This window comes from Chrysemys picta, chromosome 1 (assembly GCF_011386835.1).
Source record: "Chrysemys picta bellii isolate R12L10 chromosome 1, ASM1138683v2, whole genome shotgun sequence".
Taxonomy (NCBI): Eukaryota; Metazoa; Chordata; order Testudines; family Emydidae; genus Chrysemys; species Chrysemys picta.
Window position 1 is genome coordinate 230,991,327 of NC_088791.1, and position 22,644 is coordinate 231,013,970.

General features: G+C 43.3%; 1 protein-coding gene across 1 annotated transcript in view; it reads left to right on the forward strand.

The window, feature by feature from the left end:
- Nucleotides 1–12,743: 12,743 nt before the first annotated feature.
- Nucleotides 12,744–22,644, forward strand: part of LOC101938601 (P2Y purinoceptor 8-like) — a 51,493-nt gene continuing 41,592 nt past the window's right edge. The window contains exon 1 of the mRNA XM_024104437.3: nt 12,744–13,020. The gene's annotated coding sequence lies outside the window, so the exon portion shown is untranslated. The remainder of the gene's footprint in view (nt 13,021–22,644) is intronic.

Below are 22,644 nucleotides of genomic sequence, written 5' to 3' on the forward strand. Positions count from 1 at the left end.
ATATTACACACACCAGAAAGGGAAAGACAGAAGAACAAGCAACAATAAACATGAGTAACAGCTGTATAACAATGTGTCTTGTCCATTTAGTGACTTCAATTACATGGCTGTTCTTGTCTTGCTCCTCTAAGCTGAATAGTAAGCCCAGTGTTTTTTTGCAAATGCTAAGTAACATGAAATAAAATAAAAAAGAACATAAAAATGACAAAAAATGAAAAACTCACCCTGCAGTGGTGGTGGTCCCTGTGGCTCCTGTCCCAAGGGGCTGTACCCAGGTGTCTGGTCTGAGCATTGTGACCTGGCACCTGAGGTTGCAGTGTCACTCACTCAAATTTGGCTCACCTGCCCCTGCGTCAGGATGATGGAGGGTTGGCAGGGCCAAACCTGAGCAACACTGCAACCCTGAGCACCAGATTGCCACACCTAGAGCAGGGAGATGGCCCCAGACCTATGGGACAGGAGTCACCACTGCAAGGTAAGTGCAAGGTACCACTCGTCCTTTGGGCAGGATCCAACAACCTCCCAGGGCCTTTCACCCCTTTGGGGGAGGAGGGAAGCTAGCAGGGGAGTTGGAGTACAGTGCAGGAGGGAAGGGGTTTCTGGGGCTAATGGGGGCTTGGAGGGTGAGTCTCAGTGGAAGAGGGGGAATAAATAAGCGGGGGGGGGGGGTCCCTGAGGATATAGAGGGAGAGGTTGCGGTGAGGGTGGAGGGTTGGAGAAGGAAACAGTAGGGGTTGGAAAGATCCATGGTGCCCTATGGTGTTTGTGTCACTGAATGGGGATGGAGAAGCGGGGGTTATTTGAGGGCTGCAGTAATGGTAAATGTCAGTGGAGAACATCTAAGGAACTGTTTGTAAGCAACAGAGGACAAACCATGAAAAAAGAAAAGGAAGTGTACTGCTGTATGCTTGTTTTTAATTCATAAAACCTTTCAATTCCATAGACTAATGCTTAATAAAATGAGGTAGTATAGATAAAATAGGATAAACTGGGATGCTTATAATCTTTTTAGTTATATACAGTCTTTTGAACTATTTTATTAATGTAAATGTAATAAAAAACATTTTGAATGGATAACACAAAATAAGAAATTCCCACAAAATAAAATGAAAAATTATTTAAAAAATAATAATTTCTTGAGGTTCTACATATATGTTTAGTGCAAACGAACTCTATTTTCTCTGAAATGTATTGCAGTTCAAAACAGAGAGAAAAATCATGTAATACTATGGAAGCCCACTAGGAGACTAATAAAAGCCTGCAGTAGCTAGTCCGTTGTTTGCACAAGAATCTAACTTTTTCTTTGACTCTAAAACTGATGTTGAAACTGATGTCACTGAAGAACTTCCTACAGTATTTGGACAGTTATTTCTAAAGAAAGATCTGAACCAGTTGACAAAAAAAAACTTGTAGTATGCAGTGTTGTAGCCATGTTGGTCCTAGAGTTGAGGAAAAGCTCTCTGTAAGCTCCAAAGCTTGTCTCTCTCACCAACAGAAGTTGGTCCAATGAAAGCTATTACCTCGCCCACCTTCTCGCTCTAAAAAAATCATTATTACTTTATTTTAAAAAACATTATACTGATTAGCAATCTGATTTCATAGCATTAGGATATGGTGATGAGAATGGGATATCATTATAGTGAGTGGTCAATTAAATCACAAAATGATCTGAGAACAGAAGGATGGAACCCCAATCTGAATACGTTGTTTGGTGGGGATCTGCCCTTACTACTCTGTAACCATGGCAGTACACAGATGTTTTCTGGCACAGTTTGGGATGCTCATATTCTCCAACTGTGTGTGTGTGTGTGAGAGAGAGAGAGAGAGAGAGAGAGAGATGGATAACATACATATAGAACAAAATTGTCCCATCCACAATTAGCACTCACACAAACACAAAAATGTTCCAAGAGAAATGTAACTATGCCAGACAGGTGTCTGTATGTAACTATGAAATGTATGTAACTATGAAATGTAACTATGCCAGACAGATCATGGTTAGGGCTGTATTTTAGTTTGTCCCATTTTAAGGGTCTAAGTTCAGAAAAGTCATATGGAGAGAACCATCTTGGTTTAACATTTAGGACTAGATGACCCAATGGGTCTTTTCCATCCAGTTTCTTTGGTTCTGTATTGCAGTTTTAGCTTTTGATGAAGCATAAGCAATCTCTGTCCAGCATCATATATAATTTAACATATAGTGTTGTAGTACATTACACTTTATCATAGTTGTATCTGAACAGACAGAAATTTAAAAGAAAAAAACATGATAGTGTGACAATCAGAGTCCATTCGCCCCAAGGGGAAGACAGGGGGTCTGAACTCCAAAGAGTAAGCAATTGAATCAGCTGGTTGTATACAATATTATTGTGTATAAAAAATATGACAAGTAAGGTCTTTTATGAAACCTTGTAATGTTCTGAACTTGATAGTCATTATGAGATATGTATACAGACAGTGGTTATGAATTATGCATTCATGTATATAGAATACTATGCTCATGACCTGTACTAAATTTCAAATATACCTCACAGCAGGGAGGGCTCCTCCCAAGCCAGATGGGTACACAAAACTGAATGCAACTAATGGCCCATGGTACGACCCAGGAAAAGAAAAATGATGGCCCATTATAGTTAGTGGGAAGACAACGAGTCATCCCAACTACTGAGTTGAGAGGGAATTTCCCCCACCATGAATCTGAGAGAAACAAAAAGAGAACTGCAAACCCTTAAAAGAGAAGTGGTTTGAAGTGAAGGGTATTGTGACACTCTGTATCTCAGGGGAACACCCTACATCCCCATGTTCATCCTTATAATACGATTGTGTGGTATCCAATGCAAAGTTTGTCATGTTATGTGTCTTCAGAAGGCTCATGATGCCCTGAGCATTGTTGTTATAGTAATGTTATGTTATAGGTTGTAATTTCATGTATATAGTTATGAGGCTGAAAATGTGTCCTCATGGCTTAAAACAAGCCCAGGCAAAACTCTCCAGGAACAAAGGGGCAGTTCACACCTCATCAGGGCATGTATGGGACAAACCCAGCCCAACCTTACAGGAACAAAGGACACTGGCCTAGGCAGCAACAAACGATTTGTTGGACTCTTTAGTGAGTCACCCCCCTTCCTCTGGTAAGTTTGGGACTGCGATGAGGTAATGCTCACCTGACTCTGAAGGGGGGAGGGGGCAAAGCCAAGAAGGAAAAAAGAACTGTGGTGAGAAGCATCTAAGTTTGGAAGGGCATTGAAAGTGTTAAGATCAGCTTAGAATATGTTTTGCTTTTATTTCATTTGACCAAATCTGACTTGTTGTGCTTTGACTTATAATCACTTAAAATCTATCTTTTGTAGTTAATAAATTTGTTTGTTTATTCTACCTGAAGCAGTGTGTTTGGTCTGAAGCGTGTCAGAGACTCTCCTTGGGATAACAAGCCTGGTGCATATCAATTTCTTTGTTAAAATGATGAATTCATATAAGCTTGCAGCGACCAGCAGGCATACCTGGACACTGCAAGATGGAAGTTCCTAGGGTTGTGTCTGGGACTGAAGTTATTGGCTAGCATCATTTGCTTGCACAATCCAAGCAGCGGCTGGCCAAAAGTGCTCATTCACGTAGCTGGGAGCAGCTTACATGCCAGAGGCTGTGCGGGAACAAACCAGGAGTGGGGGTTCTCACAGCAGAGCAGGGTAAGGCTGGCTCCCAGAGTCAAGGATTGGAGTGACCTAGCAGATCACCGGTCCAGATAACACTAGGGGAACGTCACAGGTATCCAGAACCGAGGGACAATCTCAAAGGTGGTGGAGGGGGCTATCTGTGAACCCTGGGTCCCCTCAATGGCTGTAGGGTACATTGGGAAACTGTTCAAAGGCAGTAGGTAACTAGTATTAAAAAGGGAATCTATCTAATGCAGAAGTGTGAAGACTGAAGTTGCGTCTGTGTGTATTTTCTGTGTAACTTGTCTCTGTTCACTTTTCCTTATTATTTCATCTTTGAATCTGTGATTTCTCCATTAAATACACTTTTTGTTTATTTTTATCCCAAGCAGGATTCTGGTGCCCAAACTGTGTGGAGTCTGCATGCCAAAGTGAACTGATAACTGGGGGGCAGGTTTCATATCTTCAGAGGTGATGAACCAGAAGAGAAAATTCTGAGTGTCTGGCAGTTAAGATCTTGGGGTAGATGGATTTGGGGGGACCCAGTACTATTAGGGCTGTTGGGATCATCCTGCCAGCGGTAACTAGGTTGGTAGAAGCCAGGGTGAGAGCTTTATATTAGTGGGCTGGTTACTGGGATCAAGGCTCCGAGCAGGATACAGGGCAGGCAATGACAGAACCCCTTACTGGTGTTGGTGAGCTCTAAAACATGACAGATAGCACTGTTTTTTGTGTCTCCTAGTGCAGAGGTTCCCAAACTGTGGTCCGTGGACCACCAGTGGTCCACGAGCTCCATTCAGGTGGTCCGCGGATAGTCCCCTCTAAGGTGTGCGCCTGGGCAGCCGCACACAAGAGAATGAAGGGCCACCCACCTAATCAGTGGAGCTGCGCAGGCATGGCTCCACTAAATAGATGCCTGGATCCTGGAGAAGACGCAAGGTGAGGTGGTGGCTTTGGGGGGAATAGGAGGTAGGTGGGAGGGGGCAGTAGGGTGAGAAGAGGGGGTGGGAGGAATTTGGGATGTGCAGGGCTGTGGCTGCCAGAGAAAGAGGCGACTTTCCCCAGCTCCAGGGCTGCGGCTGGAGATGGCCCTCCTTCCCAGCCTCAGCCCTGTGGCTGTTGTGGTGGGGGGAAAGATCCCCCTCCTTCCCAGCCTCAGCTCAGGGGCTGCCGCGGCAGGGGAGAGAGGGCACATCCATTGCATTAGAAAGGTAAGACTACTGATATTAAAATATGAGTTGTGTGCTTTTATTTGTAAAACAAAAAAATGTTAATTTTTTTTATAGCACTTTTATCCAAAGTGCTTTACAATAGTTAGCTAATGGTACAAATAGCATTTGGAAAGATCATTAAGTGGTCCGCTGAGACCCTCACCAATTTTCAAGTGGTCCGTGAAAAAAAAAGTTTGAGAACCACTGTGCTAGTGCATTCTGTGTTGTATGTCTATTTAGACTCTAAGCTCCTCGGAACAGGGACCATGTTTTCTTTTGTGTACAATTACGCATACTATTGGTACTTGTAACAGACTGGCAAGCTTCTCCTGCACGGAGAGGCTGATTGGTTCCTGTGGATTCACAGAGGCAGGTATGGTGCCTTACATTTTGCTATCAATATAGAGGAGATAAGAACAGCCATACTGGGTCAGACCAATGATTCATCTAGCCAGTATCCTGTCTTCCGACAGTGGCTGCTGCCAGGTAATTCAGAGGGGATGAACAGAACAGGCAATTATTGGGTGAGCCATCCCTTGTTGTCCACTCCCAGCCTCTGGCAGTCACAGGCTTAGGGATACCCAAGGCATGGGGTTGCATTCCTGACCAGCTTAGTTAATAGCAACTGATGGACCTATCCTCCATGAACTTACCTATTTTTTTTTATTCCAGTTATACTTTTGGCCTTCACAACTTCCCCTGGCAACAAGTTCCATAGGTTGACTGTGTGTTGTGTGAAGAACTTCTTCCTCATGTTTGTTTTAAATCTTCTGCCCAGTAAATCATTGAGTGACCCCTGGTTCTTGTGTTATGTGAAGGAGTAAATAACACTTTCTTATTCACTTTCTCTACACCATTCATGATTTTATAGACCACTATCATGTCCCTACTTAGTTGTCTCTTTTCCAAACTGAAAAGTCGCAGTCTTTTTAATCTCTCCTCATATGGAAACTATTCCATACCCTTATCACCTAAGCCCTTAGGTTTACGCTATGCTTAATATGAGTTACTTAGAAATAAAGACAATGCCCAGGGACTGGATAACTCTGGAATTTGTACGAAGTGTGTGTAGCCAGATTTGCTGGAACCGAGTGGACTCCATCAGTTTACAGTGCTTAACTAATAATAATATATCACTGTGACAGAATGTACCTCTGTATTCACACCCTATACACTATTGTAATAATCTTTGTACAAAATATGTCTTCTGAAGTATCATTTGAAAACTAATAACTTACTGGTCAGTAGTGTATGGTAGAATGTATGTAGTAACATTATATATAAAGTTATGAATTCCTTTAAATGACGTTGGTAGCGCATGTTCGAACCCATGTAGCCCCTATTAGGGAGGACTTGTCAAGCAGGCCTTACACAACAGGAGTGTGTTTACATCAGTTTACAGATAAGTTGTAAACAGTGTCTTCAGACAGTGAGAGGGGGGAAATAGAAGACAAGGAAAATCAGCAAACTTCATCATGCAACTCTTCACCACTAGACACCATGTCGCCGCCTTTACTTTTTGAATAAACATTGCTCTGAGGCAGAGATGGGCAAACTACGGCCCACAGGCCACATCCGGCCCGCGGGACCATCCTGCCCAGCCCTTGAGCTCCCAGCCAGGCAGGCTAGCTCCCGGCCCCTCCCCTGCTGTCCCCCCTTCCCCACAGCCTCAGCTCGCTGTGCCACCAGCGCTATGGGCGGCAGGGCTGCAAGCTCCTGCCTGCAGTGTGGTGGCATGGCTGGCTCCGGAAAAGTGGCATGGTAAGGAGGCGGGGACCGGGGGGGGGGGGGAAGTTGGATAAGGGGCAGAGGGTCCCAGGTGGCAGTCAGGAGACAGGGAGCAGAGGGCGGTTGGATGGGGCAGAGGTTCTGGGGGAGGGCGGTCAGGGAACAGTGGGGTTGGATAGGCATGGGAGTCCTGGGGGGCCTGTCAAGGGGCGAGGATGTGGATAGGTGTCGGGGCAGTCAGGAGACAAGGAGCAGGGGGCGTTGGATAGGGGGTGGGATCCCGGCGGGGCAGTTAGGGGTGAGGGGTCCCAGGAGGGGATGGTCAATGGACAAGGAGGGGGGTTGGATGGGTTAGTGGTTCTGAGGGAGGCAGTCAGGGGGCGGGAAGTGGGAGGGGTAGGGGCCAGGCTGTTTGGGGAGGCACAGCCTTCCCTACCCAGCCCTCCATACAGTTTTGGAACCCCGATGTGGCCCTCAGGCCAAAAAGTTTGCCCACCCCTCCTCTGAGGGGTAACCTTCAGGAAAATGCTGCTCCAAGAGGGACTGGACTATAAAAGTGAGGGGCAAAACCAGCCCACGTTATCTGTCCCTATCCATCTCTCCCTTTTTCACCTAAGAAGAAAAAGAAACAGCCTATGGACTTTGGGAGCAAATCCTGATGTGAAAAAAACTGGTCAGTAATATTACTGGAAACCTGTCGAAAGAACTTCACATTAAACCAAGTCTATCTTGTTAAGTTTAGAAAGTGATTTATTTTTGTAACCATTTTTGACTTTAATGCCTCATACTTGTAACCACTTAACATCTCTCTCTTTGTAAGTAAATAAACTTGTTTTATTCTTTAATTAAAACTAATCCAATTGGATTAGGAATTGTTTGGCTAATTCCATTTAAAGTAGCAGACTGTTGTATGTTGAACCCCTGAGAGGAGCAATGGGCCTAATATATCTGGACTGTTCAGGAGAGGGCTGGACAATACAGAACACACAATTTAGGGGGGAAATCCAGGACTGGAGTATGTTGGGGTCACCCTGCAAGTAATAACCAAGACTTCTAGAAGCCATAGTATGGCTGGTGTTTGCTGACAGGCTGCTGGGGTCAAAGCTGTTGGACCAGGGCTGTGGCTATACCCACAGACGCTCAGGGCATGACCTGCATGCTGTTTGGGAGAATCCCAGGTTGGGAGCTACAGCAGCAAAGCATTGTGAGGAACCTCGGGGTGCATGGCTAGTGTTGACACAACTCCTCACTGGCTTGAATTACACCCTGGAATGTCCCATCACATGATCATATTCAGTCTGAGAACGGTAAAGCTGACTTCAAGCAATTACATGGCAAACAGTAGAATTTTCTCATGTGATTTTTATTCCTTTTTATATAGGACATGAGTTATAAACAGCAGGTGTGAAGGTTGTGTTAATACTTGAACACATGCGTAGCACAGATAATTCTGCATTTTATGTGATATTTGTGACATGTGGCCCAGCCACTAGGAGTCTTGCATAGAGAGAGGTCTTCTTACAACTCTCAGCCCCTGCTCAGAACCCTGACAGGTCACATGGCTTAGTACTGGAAGCCACCATGACTGGTAGATGGGAAGGGGGAAAATGAGATATTTTGTCCTCTTTTATACAGGATGTGGAATTAGTTGCAGAGCAGCACAATATGCATTAACATTTTCATAGAATTGGGCAGCCTTGGACTCCTTACATTACTTTTCCAAAGACTATTCCTTTTCCAAAGAACCAGAGCATGCAAGGGGCTTGATAAAGCAAGGTACAAAATCCCTTAACTCCCATTGAAGTTTTGGTCTGATTTACGTAGGTCTGAGATTAGAATTAGGCCTGTTATCTCTTTTCTCTTCCTTTCCCAAAGTCCAAGAGCAGCCAGTAGAACTAGGCAATAGAGCATGACTAGGGATGTGGGAACTGCCATGTCAGATCAGACGAGTGCTGTTCTAGTCCATTATCCTGTCTGTAACGGGGGCACACTCACCTCTCACAAGTGCCTGCCTTTGGCCGAGTGCCTGGGCCTGCATTCTCTCTCTCTGTTTGTCCCTGCTCCAGAATAGAGCACTGCCCCAGGGCTCCCTCCCTGGAGACAATGTCTCCTTGAGCCCTTTCTGGTCACAGCTCTCCAGCTGGGCTGCCACAGTTCAGTTCCCTCTCTGAGGTGCCTCAATGTCCAGGCCACTTCTCCCAGTGACTTATAGGGGGAGAGGGGGGAAAAGAGAGGCAAGGGGGATCCAGGCCCACCCCTACTCCAGGTCCTAACCTAGGGACCCTGTAGAAAACAGCCATCCACTGTGGTCCTTTTTTATGTCACACAGCTTCTCTAATTCCCTGGTCTGCTTCCCCAAGGCCCTGTACCATCTTCACCCTTACCTCAGGGCCTTGTCCTAATGGAGTCCCAGCAACCAACTCAGGACACCTTCTCACCCTCCCCGACTTCTAGCAGCACCGCCCTTTCGGAGATTCTGCAGCCCTGCCTGCCTGCCACACAACATCCATGCTCCCCCAGCTCCAGCAAGGAACTACAACTTACTCTGGCCCTGCTGCAGCTCTTATAAAGACCTGCTGGACCCTGATTGGCTGTGTCCCACACAGCCACTCTAGGCAGCTTGGAGGACCCTCGCCACTGCCCTTTTCTGGGGTGGGGTGTGGCAGGGCCAGAAGGCCTCCAGCAAGGGGTCTCAGAGGATTTGATATACCCCATCACAATAATAGTGGTGGTATTCTTCAGAGAAAGGTGCAATAAGCCCTGTAGTGGACAATCATGGGAACATCTGCCAGCATATTTCTTCCTAACCCCCATTAGCTATTGATTAGCTTCTGCCTGAAATATGAGGATTTGTTTTATTTAAATTTTGCAAATATCTATATAGCTATAGTTGCAGAGCAGCACAATATGCATTAACATTTTCATAGAATTGGGCAGCATTGGACTCCTTACATTACTCAAATTTTATCACTGACTTAATTTCACCCCTCTCTCATGTCACTGCCTCAGATAGCAGGTGCACCAGACACACTGTACCAGATGGTGCCTGTTGAGTCAGTAACTCACTTCCTGCCCCAGGAGGTGAGGTTGGGGCAGAAACTAACTTCAGTCAGTTTCTGTCCAGTCCTTTCTTTTGACTATTTCTTTTCCAAAGAACCAGAGCATGCAAGCTATACATAGCTATAGATAGATAAATGGGCAGAGACTAATTTGTATGTCTACATGTTTTTTTCTGAATCCTACTAAGCTCTTGATCTTAAAGGTATCTTTTGGCAATAAATTAAATATGTACTATATTAAAAAACCCCTATGCTTGTTTTTATCATTTATCTACATCTACCTTTAATTATTGTTTCACCCAGTTTACCAAGAAGTAAGGCTACTATCTTGTAGACAATAGAATCATAGAAATGTAGGACTGGAAGGAATCTTGATAGGTCATCTAGTCCAGCCTGCTGCAATGATGCTGGACTAAGTATCTTCTAGACCAGTGGTTTTCAAACTTTTTTTCATTTGAGGGCCCCTAAAGAATTTCTAATGGAGGAGCGGACCCCTTTGTAAATCTTAGTCATAGTCTGCAGACCCCCAGGGGCCTAGGTTGAAAACCATTGCTCTAGACCATCCCTGATAGGTGTTTCTCTAACGTGTTCTTAAAAACCTTACTATGGAGATTCCACAACCTCCCTAGGTAATTTGTTCTAGTGCTTAACTACCCTTACAGTTCGGAAATGTTTCTTAATGTCTAACCTAAAGTTCCCATAATTAAGTCCACTGTTTCTTGTCCTGTTGTCAGTGGATAAGGAGAACAATTTATCACTTTCCTCTTTATAACAATCTTTTACATATTTGAAGATTATCATGCCCTGCTTAGTCTTCTCTTTTCCAGACTAAAAAAACACAGGTTTTTTCAATCTTTCCTTATAAATCATGTTTACTAGACCTTTAATCACTTTTTGTTGGTCTCCTCTGGATTTTATCCAATTTGTCCACATCTTTCCTAAAGTGTGGTGCCCACAACTGGACACAGTACTCCAGTTGATGCCTTATTAGTGCTGAGTAGAGTGGAAGAATTATTTCTTAGGTTTTGTTTACAACACTCATGCTAATACATCCCAGAATGTTGTTTGCAATAGTATTACATTGCTGACTCATATTTAGTGTTCATTATAACCCCCAGATCCTTTTCTGCAGTACTCCTTCCTAGGCAATCATTTCCCATTTTGTATGTGTGCAATTGATTATTCTATCCTAAGTGCAGAACTTTGCATTTGTCCTTATTGAATTTCATCCTGTTTATTTCAGACCATGTCTCCATTTGGTCAAGATCATTTTGAATTTTAATCCTGTCCTCTAAAGTGTTTGCAACCCCTCCCAGCTTGCTATTGTCTGCAAACTTTGTAAGTTTGCTCTCTATACCAGTCATTTATGAAGTTATTGACTAGAACCAGACCCGACTACAACATTTGCTGCCCCCCAGTTCTCTAGTATAGTAGCTGATTTCAGTGAGACTTTTTTTCCTATTTCCAGTTCACCCACTTCATTCTTTAGTTCTTACACACACACACACACAAAACTGATAGACTGGCATGGTGAATTATTTAGTCAATTTTATATGGAAGGTGCTCAGATACTAAAGAGGTTTGCAACAGTACAAAATCCTAAAATACATAGATTTCACCACAACTGAAATTTGAGTTGCAAATTGGTTTTCACCTAGCTCCACAGATGGTTTCTACTAACAAACGGAAACCAGAGTTCTAAAGTAGGCATCTGTAGATAGGAATATGTGATGCAGAATACAGTTTATTTCCTATGGGCTCTTTTGCTTTTTGGCAATGAGAAGTTTTATTTGTTTTCATCAGGCCTTTTATTAACATTCTGCTAGATATATTTATCTAATTGCACATTCTATGTCAGTAAATATGGCAGGTACAATGGGAAATTATGGATATGCAGGAAGATCTACTGGTACGGTAGGAGTAAGGGTGTGGCCTGTGTATGTGCAAATTTCACTTTATTGGCTGCACTCTGTGAGGCAGATCCCCAGCGGGTGTAAGTTGTTGTAACTCTGTGGAGTAAATGGAACTATGATGGTTTAGACCAGCTGCGGATCTCCCCCGTCCCTAATCCATTCTTAAATCTGTGGGTTCAGCTTGTTAGTACAACCTGCTATGTGTCCTTGGGCCATTACTAATAAGGGTATCACACACTATGCTTTTTGCCACCTTCAATACATTGTCCATTAGTTACCCACTTCTGCTTTCTGCTTGTTGGGATGAATATATCTTTCTTACCACTTGCAGCTGAATATAGTTATGAACTGTCTGGCTGAAGTATATAGTACACTTCATCCCATAAAACAACAACATTAGAATTAAGTACAAGCAGTCACTGTGTTAGACTCTTTAGCAAAATTTATGTTTTCAAAAGTTCTACTATTAGGAAGTCAAACAGATCATAGAGTAATTATCTTCATTCTTACACAAAGACTGACTTAAAATATTTTTATATACTATTACTTCAGACTTCTGTGGCTATAGCTTCAATTATATGACTCTATTCATTTAGTGGAATATAGTCAGTTATGGATCACAGCAAGTGTTTTCTTTTGTATTAAATATTACATTTTATTTCAGTTAATAAAAAGATATTATACTTATGTAGCACTTTTTATCCCAGAGGGTTTTTTTTTTTAAGCAATTTATAAACTAATATGCAGGAAACATTCATACATCCTGAAATGCAGCCACTTCTGGAGTGGAATATGACAACAGTTTAACAGCTCATTGTAACACTGCACAACAATTCAGAAAAGGAAGACGATAATATAATAATAATATATTCAGTAATATTCACAACCAGCTGAAACTATGAATGTGTTATGCAGGAGGTCAGAGTAGATGAACTTCTGAAATTAAAATTTTTGAATCTGCAAGAGAGTTTTAGGTAGGCAAAATTCCCACTAGAAATTTGGCCAGGACACTAAGGTAAATATTCCTTCTCTTTCATGTAATCTATAATAACCACAAACAGTTCAGTGGATCTAAATGGCCAGGACATCAGTTTCATGTTGCAGCAAAAAGACACACCCTCCAGCAGCAAAGTTTCCTAACACTGTGCAAGAACGTTGGTTCAATACAGACTTTCAGGAAAGAGGACTACCAAGTGAATCAGCAATATTTCCTGTAAATGCTATTTTTCTTCCGATGGTCCCTGTCCTTCCGCATTTCCCAGAGGTCCACATCAGCTTAGCTTGTGAAATCTGGTAAGATAGACTTCAGAGGGATAGTTGCACTATGTGATACTTTATTTATGAACATAGGAGCTTTTAAGGAAACTTTATAGCTTTACCATTGTGAAGAGCAGCAGCTAACAGGAGTTTCAGAGGGCACTGTTGCAGACTCTGTGCATGAAGATAGCTGGACTTGGTGAGTGGTGCATTTGATCCATCTGTGGGTTGCTTGTTTAAATGTTTGTTCTCTATGTATGAGCAGTAGCTGGGCTGTGGTCCCCACAGTAAGCAGCTGAGACAGGTCTGTTTTTTGGTGCCTTGGTAGGGGCCTCAAGGCTCATACTCTTGAACTTTTATCTGCTCTGCCATTTGAAGCCTCTGAATGGTTAATTGCTTCCTGGTGGTGAGGTTTGAACCAGGCAAAGGGTGTGGGTGTCAAAGCCCAGACTCCAGTCTGAACGGGAACATCTATACTGCCTGTTTTTAGCCTGGTAGTGTGAGCCCCGCAAGCCTGAGTCAGTTGACCCAGGTTCTGAGACACACTGCTATGTAGGTTTTATTGCAGTATAAATATTCCCTCAGAAAATTTTCCACCAGTTATGTCTATGACAAGGAAATGCTTTTCCATCTGATCATTGCCATCTTTCCATTGCCTTTATTCTGGACTACCCACTTCAGCTAATATTGAGCTGGAGGAATATTAAATGAGAGAATACAGTAATGGAGAAAGCAACAGCAGAGAGTAGGGGAATGGATATCAAGAAGAAAGATAGTGCCAATACCAATTACACTAACGGGTAGGCAATACTGGCACTAGAATGACTGTACCTAATCGGGTGAGGAATCTGGGCATAGACAAGCAGAAACAACTAAGATGTTTGTACACCAATGCAAGGAGCCTGGGTAACAAAATGGAGGAACTAGAACTAATGGTGCAGGAAGTGAAGCCAGATATTATAGGGATAATAGAAACATAGTTGAATTGTAGTCATGACTGGAGTACAGGGATTGAAGGGAATGTGCTGTTCAGGAGAGACAGAAATAAAGATAAAGGTGGTGAAGTAGCATTGAATATTATGAATGAGATAGACTGTAAAGAAATTAGAAGTGATGGAATGGATAAGACAGTCTGTTTGGGGCATAATCACTTTGGAGAAGAAAGCTCCCCGAGGCTCCCCTGGGATAGCGCTAGGGCTATGTTACACACTCCCAGGATCTGATGTGGATATGAATAGAGACCTCTAACATTTTTAATGAAATAAATATTACTGAGAATTCTGTGATTACGAGATACTTTAATTTAATGGAGAATAAATGCTACTAATAATGGTAGGGCCCACGTTTTCCTGGATGTGGCAGCTTGCTTCACCAAAGAGTCACCAAAAAAACAAGAGGTGATGTCATTTTAGATTTAGTGCTGCGAGGACCTCACAGAAGAACTGGTTGTAGGGGACAACCTTGGTTCGAGTGATCATGAGCTAATTCAAATTTAAACTAAATGGAAGGATTAACAAAAATCGGTCCGCAGCTAGGGTTCATAGATTCATAGATTCTAGGACTGGAAGGGACCTCAAGAGGTCATCGAGTTCAGTCCCCTGCCCGCATGGCAGGACCAAATACTGTCTAGACCATCCCTGATAGACATTTATCTAACCTACTCTTAAATATCTCCAGAGATGGAGATTCCACAACTTCCCTAGGCAATTTATTCCAGTGTTTAACCACCCTGACAGTTAGGAACTTTTTCCTAATGTCCAACCTAGACCTCCCTTGATGCAGTTTAAGCCCATTGCTTCTTGTTCTATCCTTAGAGGCTAAGGTGAACAAGTTTTCTCCCTCCTCCTTATGACACCCTTTTAGATACCTGAAAACTGCTATCATGTCTCCTCTCAGTCTTCTCTTTTCCAAACTAAACAAACCCAATTCTTTCAGCCTTCCTTCATAGGTCATGTTCTCAAGACCTTTAATCATTCTTGTTGCTCTTCTCTGGACCCTCTCCAATTTCTCCACATCTTTCTTGAAATGCGGTGCCCAGAACTGGACACAATACTCCAGCTGAGGCCTAACCAGAGCAGAGTAGAGCGGAAGAATGACTTCTCGTGTCTTGCTCACAACACACCCGTTAATGCATCCCAGAATAATGTTTGCTTTTTTTGCAACAGCATCACCCTGTTGACTCATATTTAGCTTGTGGTCCACTATAACCCCTAGATCCCTTTCTGCCGTACTCCTTCCTAGACAGTCTCTTCCCATTCTGTATGTGTGAAACTGATTTTTCCTTCTTAAGTGGAGCACTTTGCATTTGTCTTTGTTAAACTTCATCCTGTTTAACTCAGACCATTTCTCCAATTTGTCCAGATCGTTTTGAATTATGACCCTGTCCTCCAAAGCAGTTGCAATCCCTCCCAGTTTGGTATCATCCGCAAACTTAATAAGCGTACTTTCTATGCCAATATCTAAGTCATTAATGAAGATATTGAACAGAGCCGGTCCCAAGAAAAACCCCTGCGGAACCCCACTCGTTATGCCTTTCCAGCAGGATTGGGAACCATTAACAACAACTCTCTGAGTACAGTTATCCAGCCAGTTATGCATCCACCTTATAGTAGCCCTATCTAAATTGTATTTGCCTAGTTTATTGATAAGAATATCATGTGAGACCGTATCAAATGCCTTACTAAAGTCTAGGTATACCACATCCACAGCTTCTCCCTTATCCACAGGACTCGTTATCCTATCAAATAAAGCTATCAGATTGGTTTGACATGATTTGTTCTTTACAAATCCATGCTGGCTGTTCCCTATCACCTTACCACCTTTCAAGTGTTTGCAGATGATTTCCTTAATTACTTGCTCCATTATCTTCCCTGGCACAGAAGTTAAACTAACTGGTCTGTAGTTTCCTGGGTTGTTTTTATTTCCCTTTTTATAGATGGGCACTATATTTGCCCTTTTCCAGTCTTCTGGAATCTCTTCTGTCTCCCATGATTTTCCAAAGATAATAGCTAGAGGCTCAGATACCTCCTCTATTAGCTCCTTGAGTATTCTAGGATGCATTTCATCAGGCCCTGGTGACTTGCAGGCATCTAACTTTTCTAAGTGATTTTTAACTTGTTCTTTTTTTTTTTTATCTGCTAAACCTACCCCCTTCCCATTAGCATTCACTATGTTAGGCATTCCTTCAGACTTCTCGGTGAAGATCGAAACAAAGAAATCATTAAGCATCTCTGCCATTTCCAAGTTTCCTGTTACTGTTTCTCCCTCTTCACTAAGCAGTGGGCCTACCCTGTCTTTGGTCTTCCTCTTCTAATGTACTGATAAAAAGGTCTTCGTTTCCCTTTATTCCTGTAGCTAGTTTGAGCTCATTTTTTGCCTTTGCCTTTCTAATCTTGCCCCTGCATTCCTGTGTTGTTTGCCTATATTCATCCTTTGTAAGGGTCCTTGATTTCAAAAGGGGAGACTAAAAAAAGTAAGAGAATTAGTTAGGGAAGCGCACTGGACTGAAGAACTCAAGGATCTGAATGTGGAGGAGGCTTGGAAATACTTTAAATCAAAGTTGCAGAAACTACCTGAAGCCTGCATCCCAAGCAAGGGTGGGGGGATTGTAGGGAAGAGTTGCAGACCAAACTGGATGAGCAAGCATCTCAAAGGGGTTATTAAGTAAAAGCAGGAAGACCATAAGGAATAGAAGATGGGATGGATCAGGAAGGAAAGCTACTTCTTGAAGGGAAGAAAATGTAGGGGGGGGGGAGTGAACTGCCAAAATTCAAGCAGAGTTGGACATTGCAAAGGAAATTAAAGCCCATAGTAAAATGTTCTATAGCCATATAAATAAAAAGAAAACAAGGAAAAAAGAAGTGGGACCACTGAGGATGGGGGAGATTAAAGATAATCTAGGCATTGCCCAACACCTACATGAATAATTTGCCTCCGTTTTTAATAAGGCTAATGAAGAGTTTAGTGGTAGTGAAAGGGTGGCTAATGGAAATGAGGATCTGGAAGTAGAAATTACCACAACCAAGATGGAAGTCAAACTCAACATCTTAATGGGACCAAACTGAGGGGTCCAGATAATCTCTATCCAAGAATAAAGGAACTGGCAAATTGCAAGCCCAATAGCAAGGATTTTTAATGAATCCATAAATTCAGAGGTCCTACCCTGTGACTGGAGAATTGCCAAGAAACGACAGGCCTGTTAGTTTGACCTCAATTGTATGCAAGATCTTGGAAAAAATTTTGAAAGAGAAAGTAGTTAAAGACATAGAGGTAAACGGTAATTGGGATAAAATACAACATAGTTTTACAGATCAACTTGATATCTTTCTTAACTGATTTTTTAGACAAAGGAAACAAAGTAGATCTAATTTACCTGGATTTCAGTAAGCCGGTTGATAGAGTTCCACATGGGAAATTATTAGTTAAACTGGAGAAGATGGAGATTAATAAAAGGATTGAAAGATGGATAAGAAACTGGTTAAAGAGGAGACTACAAAGGATCATACTGAAATGTGAAGTGTCAGGCTGGAGAGAGGTTACTAGTGGAGTTCCTCAGGGATTGGTCTTGGGACCAACCTTAATTAACATTTTTATTACTGACCTTGGCACAAAAAGTGGGAGTGTGCTAATAACATTTGTAGCTGACACAAAGTTGGGAGGTATTGCCAATATGGAGGAGGACCAGAATATCATATAAGAAGATCTGGATGACCTTGTAAACTGGAGTAATGGAAATGGGATGAAATTGAATAGTATAAAGTGCAAGGTCATGCATTTAGGGACTAAGAACATTTTTTTTTAACCATAACCTGGGGATTTATCAGTTGGAAGCTACAGAGCAGGAGAAAGACCTGTGTGTATTGGTTGATCCCAGGATGATTATGAACCGCCAATGTGATGCGGCTATGAAAAAAGGCTAATGCAATCTTAGGATGCATCAGGTGAGGTATTACCAGTAGAGATAGAGAAGTGTTAGTACCATTATACAAGGCACTGGTGAGACCTGATCTGGAATGCTGTGTGTAATTCCGGTCTCCCGTGTTTAAGAAAGATGAATTCAAACTGGAACAAGGGCAAAGAAGGGCTACTAGATGACCAGAGGAACGGAAAGCCTGTCTTATGAGAAGAGACTCAAAGAGCTTGGCTTGTTTAGCCCAATCAAATGAAGGCTGAGGGGAGATAGGATTGCTCTCTATAAATACATCAGAGGGATAAGTACCAGGGAGGGAGAGGAGTTATTTAAGTTAAGCACCAATGTTAACACAAGAACAAATGGATATAAACTGGCCATCAACAAGTTTGTTTGAAATTAGGTGAAGGTTTCTAACCATCAGAGGAGAGAAGTTCTGAAACAGCCATCCAAGGGACGCAGTGGGGGAAAAAAAATCTAACTGGCTTCAAGACTGATCTTGATAAGTTTACAGAGGAGATGGTATGATGAGACTGCGTACAATGGCATGGAGCCAATCTGCAACTGCTAGCAGCAAATATGTCCAACAATTAGTGATGGGACACTAGATGGGGAGGGCTCTGACTTACTACAGATAATTCTTTCCCAGGTGTCTGGCTGGTGGGTCTTGTCCACATGCTTAGGGTTCACCTGGATAGCCATATTTGGGGTCAGGAATGAATTGCTCCCCAGGTCAGACTGACAGAGATGCTGGGGGTTTTCACCTTCCTCTGCAGCATGAGGCACAGGTCACTTGAAGATTTAAACTAGTGTAAATGGTGGATTCTGTTGAAATCTTTAAATCATGATGTAAGGACTTCAGTAACTCAGCCAAAGGTTAGGAGTTTATTACAGAAGTGCAATGTGCAGGAGGTCAGACTAGATGATCATGATGGTCCCTTCTGGCCTTAAAGTCTATAAGTCAGTGAGCTCAAAAATTTCAGTCTTTCCCTCATCCCTATACAAGTGCACCTGGCTGTTATTTTGACCTCTCACTCACCAGGTGGGACTCTGTGTTCTCTCATCCTACAGAAATGAGATATTGAAAAGGCTTAATTCACATTTTCCCCTGCTCAGAAGCCTTCCTTAAATATGTCAACTTGATAGAATCACTACCTGAACTGTTTTCTGAATGCTTTTTCCACCATCTCTCATTGAAGGCTGCATTCCTAGTGCTGATCACATCAGCTCAGAAATGTTATATTGTTCCATAGTGTAGCAAGGCGACAACTCACCGGCACGGCGCCTCCTGCTGGTTGTCCTGGGAATTAGCTCTTCCAGCCCGGAACGCCCTCTGCAGGCCAGTGTCTCACCTGCCGCTGGCCCCTGTGTCCCTCCCAGACCCCTTTACCTTGGGTGCTGCCCCCTGGTAGTAACCCCACTCTCTGGGTCTCCCCACCCAGGGGAACCCCCAACCCTCTACCCCCACCTCGCCTCAGTGGCTACTGCCAGTCACCATCTAGCCCCCGCTAACTGGGGCAGACTGCAGTCTATACCATTCATCATCGGCAAGGGGGGTTTGGACCTGCTGCCTTTGCATACCCTGGGCTGCACCTCTGCAACCCAGTACCCTTCCTGGCCTTTACCAAGGCCTGCAGCCTGGGGGTTTTCCAGCCTGGAGCTCCCCAGTTCCTCTGGCCTTTCCCCAACCCTGCTTCATTCTAGGTACCCTGCTGATCTCCCAAGCAGCCAGGCCCATCTCTCTCCACAGCTAGAGATAGACTGCCTGAGTTCCTGGCCCACAGCCTTTTATAGGGCCAGCAATGGCCTGATTGGGGCATGGCCTCACCTGTGGCTGCTTCCCCCAATCAGCCTTGCTGGTGGCTCCCTGGGGCAGCCCTTTCCCAGGGCTGTTTTAACCCCTTCAGGGCTGGAACAAGTGACCACCCGCTACACATAGCAATAAGATGATTGTCACTGTGATGGATTGTATCCCCTGGGATGCAGTCTGGGAGCTGCTGGAACCACTATGCCACCTAACAATTCTGCTGGGTTAGCTGGGTTGGCCTCTCTCACACTGCTCTGATGGTGACTTACAGCTAGGCTCTCCATGCCCTGTTATCACCCAACATGACAACAGGTAGCACCACACACCCAACTGAGTTACCTGAGTGCTTTACCTAAGCCACTCAAAGATCAACTATGCAAGTACCAGCCAGTTTTCCAGCTCCCCAGCCTTGCACCCCTACTGGAATATAAGCCCAGAATTGTTATACCATCTTATACTACACAGGGATCTGTATGGTGCAAGCTCATTAATTAATTCGTTCCCCTCTCAGTGTGGGGAAGCTATGCAACAAGCCTGTGTTAACCAAGCTGAGATTTTCTCAAACCTTCACTCAAAAACACAATGGTTAAGATAAAACATAAAATGAGTTTATTAACTACAGAAAGATAGATTTTAAGTGATTATAAGTGATAGCAAACAGATCAAACCAGATTACCTAGCAAATAAACAAAACCACAAACTAAGCCTAATATGCTAGGTGGGGATAGAATCTGAATTAGCAATATCTCACCCTGACTGATGATATAAGCAGTTCACCAAGCTTCCATACACAGGCTAGAAATCCCTTTGGCCTGGGACCAGCACTTCCCCCAGTTCAGTCTTTGTTCCTCAGGAGTTTCCAGGTTTTCTCTTGTGTGGGGAGTGAGGCCAAGAGATGATGTCACTCCCCCACATAATATAGTTTCTCCAAATGGCAGGAACCCTTTGTTCCAAGCTAAGTTCTCAGCCCAGTTTGTGGAAAAATACAGGTACCAAAATGGGGTTCAGTGTCAGGTGGTCTGGTCACATGCCCTGGCATGCCTTGTTGAGTCATAGCAGCCATTATCCATAGTCTGGCTGAAGCATTTCCAGGAAGGCTCACATGGTGGGGGATAAGCTTCTCCTAAGGCCTATCGTTTCCCTTAATGGCCCTTTACCTTGAATAGGCCCTTCACAATCAGCTGTCTAGGCTGGAAGCATCTTGCCTAGTGAGTGTCACCCAGATGCAACCACAAATACAGATACATAGTCAGTATTCATAACTCCAGATACAAATATGATACATGCACACAAATAGGATAATCGTATCCAGCAAATCATAACTTTTCCAATGACACCTCAGATGACACATTCTGTACAAAGTGCATCATAATTACATCATAATAATACCACTATGGTGAATATGGGGTGCAGAGCATCAGAGGGGTAGCCGTGTTAGTCTGAATCTGTAAAAAGTGACAAACAGTCCTGTGGCACCTTATAGACTAACAGACGTATTGGAGCATAAGCTTTTGTGGGTGAATACCCACTTCGTCGGATGCATGCAGAGTGTCCCACTTACCCCAGATTCTTATTAAAGGTGATCTCTGGTTTACATCTAAACCAGCCAATCCACTTACCAATGTTTCCCCTGCTGTCTCCCAAGAGCTATTCACTTCTAGACAGACTAGCCTGCATCATTTAGATGTGAAAAAGGCACTTAGTTGCTATCTAAACAGAATTAAGATGTTTTCTAACTCATCTAGGTTGTTCATTGCACATGGGGATAATATTAGGGGGACAGTCAATTTCCATCTAGAGCTTATCCAGATGAATTAGGCTAGGTCTACACTCGGGGGAATCGATTTAAGATACACAAATTCAGCTACGCAAATAGCATAGCTGAATTCGACGTATCCGAGCCGACTTACCCCGCTGTGAGGATGGCGGCAAATCGACCTACCTCGGCTGGTGGAGTACGCGCGTTGATTCGGGGATCGATTGTTGCGTCCCGACGAGACGCAATAATTCGATCCCCGAGAGATTGATTTCTACCCGCCGATCCAGGCGGGTATTGAAGACAAGCCCTTAGACTCTCTTGCTAGGCGTGATTGGAGATTTCAATACCATCACTGGAGCACATTCCACAAGATACAAAGCAACCTTTACTGCCTGTCTCAGAAATGTTTCCATCACAGCAATATGTGCAGGGTGCAAGCTAGAGTTCTCTCCATACTTCATCATGCAGCATTACTCCCTGGATTTAGCTTCTTGAACAGTCACTCAGTTCAAGAGAGCAATCCGACAATGATTGTTCAATTCAGACTCCTGGAGCCTACCTCCTTTGGTTTCAGAGACTGCCGTCACATGCTGGTGAATGTGACCCTAGGAGTGTGGGTCTATGAAGACAATATGCGAAGAAGTAAGGAAAATAAATCTGCTGCCAGGCAGCGACTGCCTTCCCAAATATTTTTGAATTTTTACATTAGATTAGTGGAAGGAACTGGGTGGCCACTGGGGCTTTGTCCCCATATATATTTTCAGAATAGGGCACAGAGAGATAACTAGAGGGTGCATATCGTCCCATTTGACATCGCTAGCAAGAAAATTCCAAGCTCATGTGCTGAGGGTGTGCATGTCACCTAAACTCGAATCTTGTCCCATTGACATCAATGGCAACACTCCCACTGGCTTCACTGATAAAGGATCAGGCCCCTAAAGCATGGGTCCAAAGCAGGGAATGATCTGTTGTTATGGTAAGTAAATTTTTTTCCCTTTATTAAGAGTATCTTTTTATACAGTTCACAACAGTCAGCGTAAACTAACTCTCTGCTAATAGGGGAAGTGACTAATGCTATGCCCCGGAAGTCTTCTTGCATATTTTTTACGTTTATAATGGGTGTATTTCTTCACGTGAACTTGTCAGCATTTCCCTTTGTCAATTAAAAATGTGGCCAATATTGCGATGAAGGTTTTGAATAGAAGTGTTGCAACTTTGGTCTTCAAGCTCAATCTCTTACACAAGAACTCAGCAAATTATGAAAATAATTCATAGCATGGCCATAACCAGCCGTTTCTGAAGTTTTTCAATATTGGCCCATATTTCTTCTTATCCTGAAACAAAAGAA